The following is a 4,312-nucleotide window of genomic DNA, read 5'->3' as shown; positions in this document are numbered from 1 at the left end:
ACATCTCTAAGGCTTTCTGATCGAGTCTGGCATATAAATCTTTAATTTCCAAACTGTTCACTCCTACGGTTTCTATCCTTCTATCTGTGCCCTTCATCGCTAGCTTCCTTTCTATTATGGTCTGTTCTATAGCCGCTGTTGTAGACGTTAACGCCATCGTGTCTTCTCTTTCTAGATCTATCAACAGTGGTGTTCCTCAGTGCTCTGTCCTATCACCAATAACTCTCTTCTTTTATTCATCAATGATCTTTTAAGCTTGCTACATTCTAACCCTATCCACTCTCAGTACGCTGATGACTCCACCGCTTCACCTGTCCATTCGGTTCCCGCAACGCCCATCTCAGCAGTTACTCTCAATGTAAGCAAGGGATGAGAAGCTATGGCACACTTAATAGTCATCGACTTGGCTCGTATCTCTGACTGGGGGTAAAAAATAATATGGTTGTTTTTATTGCATCTAAGACTCCAGTTCTTACACCTATCAACCCGACAAAATTTTCCACAGGTATACCCACTAATGTTTAATAATATTCGAAGTCTTAATCCTGCATCATCCTTGAACATGCTTGGGGTTTCATTTACTCGGGGACTTATCTTGGAAAGATCATATTACATCTTTTGTAAAATCTGCTTCCAAGAGATTGGGTGTGCTAAAGCCGATCTCCGCCTCTTTCTTTACTCCCCTGCACAATTGTTGACTTCTATACAGGGGTTTTATCCGCCCCTGTGTGGAGTACAACTCCCCTCATGTCGTGGGGGAGGCTCCCAACATACAGCCTCTTCTCAATAGGGTGGAGTCAAAGTCTTTTCGTCCCATTAACTCTCCTCCTCTTACTGACTCCCTTCAACCTCTGTCTCTTCTCCGCACTGTTGCATCTTTATCTCTTTTCTATTGCTAGTTTAATGGTCACTGCTCCTCTGAACTGTCTGCTTGCATTCCTCCACCTCTACGATGGGCGCGTAGCATCCGTCTGGCAGCCAACTCTCATCCCTTTTCTGTCCAATTCTATAATGGAAGAGTTAACCGTTACTCCCAGTCTTTCATTTATGCAACAGGTCAACTCTGGAACTGTCTCCCTCTGTCTGTATTTCCTGCTGCCTATGATCTCCAGTCTTACAAACGCAGTGTGTCCAGGCATCTCAAAATGATCGGATCTTGAATTTGGCTCTCTATTGTATTTTGTTTTTTTTTTTCTTGGGGGGAACTGTTACTGCGGGCTCATGGCCTTTGGTTCCTTCTTCCTCGCATTAAAAAAAAAAAAGCTAATTCGAGTGACGGCATTTTCAGTTAATCCGGGTGACGTCATTGTTAATTAATCCTTGTGACATCTTCTTTAGTTACTCTGGGTAAACATTATTAGGTAGGCTAATCCAGGTGACATCATTTTAGTTTATTTTTCTCCTTACCTGGAAGTATCAATCCACTTCTTAAAAGCCTCTCATATTGAAGGGGTTTATTAACCTACGTCCAACCCCTCTAGCTAGAAAAATTTACCCTGAGCTGAGTAAAACTATAAGGTATTAAGCTACATATAACATCTACAGTTCGAAAATCTTTAAAAAAAAGAGACAGCATGAATAAAAAAAAAAAAAAAAAGCACGGTACAGCTCAGCTGGTTAAAACTTTCAATATCTCCATGACTCTGCCTCAGATAAATAAAAACGTCCGCTGTTAATCAAATTATAAAGGTGGATCTAAATAAAATCGTCAGATAACAAGAATAAAATGTAATGGGCATCCCTGGGCTCAATGGGGTTCAACATGACCCTTAACTTCCGCCTTACCTCATCCAGGGCAAGCCTGATGCAGCGGCGGGTCAAGTTCATGGTTAGGTGCTTCAGCTCCGAGGTTCACCTAGGGCTGAAGGGGGTGGGAAGCGTCTGTCACCACCTGAGGAAGGATATGCAGATATTCTTAGATTATAGGACAAAGGTCGTGAGTGTGTGTGTGTGTGTGTGTGTGTGTGTGTGTGTGTGTGTGTGTGTGTTTCTATTTATCTGTCTACCCACATAGTTATTGATTTATGCACCACGTTGCGCAGTCATCTAGTTTTTACATTATTCTAAAGAAATCAAGAAGGAATAACCCTTACCATTGAAAAAAAAAAAAAAATAGAATGTACATGATGTTGGAGAATAACGAAAAAAAAGAAAATTCATTGAATGGCAGAAGACCGAGTGCTGAGAATTGACGGGAAGCTGAGAACTGACTGGGTGCTAAGACTTTTTTGGACACTTAGAATTATTCGGATGTTGTGAAATGATCCTAAGAAATTATCTGGTACTGAGAATTGATCAAGTGCTGGGAAGCTGTTCGGCGTTGAAAATTAAATTATGCTGAGAACTGATTTAATGCCGAGAACTGATCAGGTGCTGAGAACTAATAGGGTGGTGTGAAGTGAATGAGTCCTGAGAACTGGCTGGATGCTGGAAAATGATCGGGTGCTAAAGAATGAATGGTTGTTCAGAATATGGTTGATGCTGGGGGCTGAGCGAGTGCTGAGAATTGGTTGGTATTCAGTGCTGTTTGGACCCTGAAAATTGATTGGGTGCCGAAAATCGATTGGCTCTTGCGAATTTATCAGTCCCTTGTGGCCTCTCACTCAACATAAGCTTAATCTCGAGAAGTTAATATGAAATGCCCACAAAAGGTTACCGTACTGTTTGATCAAGCTTGTTTTAAAAAAGACTAGTCCACAGTAATCCACTCTTGATCGCGATAATTCTAGTATTCTCTTCCAACAAACACCAGATGATTTCATTCAGCTGAGAGAGTGATGGGAACCTGAGTGTGTTAATAATAGCACCACTAACCCTCTAATGGTCGGGACAAATCAAGTATTCTATTCCAGCTTATGTCAGACGAACTTATACAGCTGAAAGTGAGTCATAGGAGCCAAAGACCATTAAAAGTTTAGAATACATGACTTTCTGGTATTTTATAGACAACATATTTAACGTACAGGAAGATGTAGAAATTCAGGCCTAGATGAAAATAGTAAAAAAATAAAAAATGGGGAACGCAAAAAAAGTGGCAGAAGAGAAAAATGACAGAGGACAAAAATAACAGAACACAAAAAACAGAAGACACAAAATCGTGGAAGATCAAAATGAAAAAAGACATAATTAAGCATAAAGAAAACAGAAAAATAAGCAAAAGACAACTTATGACAAAATGAAAAATGAAAGAAGACAAAAAATGACAGAAGATAAAAATGACAGAAGAGAAAAATAGGCAGACAAAATAACAATATATATATATATATATATATATATATATATATATATATATATATATATATATATATATATATATATATATTGCCAGACGCCATAATACCGTAAGGGGTGGCCATCTGACTTTGAGTTATTTGTTTTAGGGGGAGGGTCACTAACCCTCCACCAACCCACTTGTTGGCACGAAGGGAACACGTATGGTTTGGTTATATTGTTGCCACTCAAGGCTGTAAATGGTTTCTTGGCTTACACTCAGTGTAAAGCCACCTTTAAAGGAAAGAAAAACACTAAAAATGACCGGAAAGATGGGAGAAATAGGAAGAAAAGAGGGCAGGCACAGAAAAAGAATGACAAGGGCTAAGGAAGAAGTAGGCAGCACTACATCAAGCGAATGGATGATGGTCGCCACCACCTACTATATACATATATGTGTGTGTGTGTGTGTGTGTGTGTTTGTGTGTGTGTGTGTGCATATCTATCTATCTATATCTATATCTGTCTGTCTGTCTGTCTGTCGGTCTGTCTGTCTGTCTGTCTGTCTGTCTCTCTCTCTCTCTCTCTCTCTCTCTCTCTCTCTCTCTATCTATATATATATATATATATATATATATATATATATATATATATATATATATATATATGTGTGTGTGTGTGTGTGTGTGTGTGTGTATCTATCTATCTATCTATATCTCTCTATCTCTCTCTATCTGTCTATCTATCTATCTCTCTATCTATCTATATATATATATATATATATATATATATATATATATATATATATATATATATATATATATATATACAAGGAAAAAGGGCAAAGACAAGTTATAACAAAATGGTTGAAGACAAAAATTGGCAAAGGAAGAAAACGAAAAAGGTCAACAGAGAAGAGCCTGCATGTGTGCTTTTATAACCTTTTCAATCTAAAAACGAATGCTAAATTATATCTTCGCTATTTCCAGGCGATTTAAAGCAAGTTTGGGAAGACATTTTGTACTGAAGAGGTTGACTCCAGCTAATGTCTTTTCCAAGTTGAATACAATCGTCTGACAGCAGCAAGAATATGGTCATAAAA

This window comes from Coenobita brevimanus, chromosome 50 (assembly GCF_032717465.1).
Source record: "Coenobita brevimanus isolate Jiangsu-jjx chromosome 50, ASM3271746v2, whole genome shotgun sequence".
NCBI lineage: Eukaryota > Metazoa > Arthropoda > Malacostraca > Decapoda > Coenobitidae > Coenobita > Coenobita brevimanus.
The sequence above is the reverse complement of the archived record's forward strand: the minus strand, read 5'-3'. Positions refer to the sequence as shown.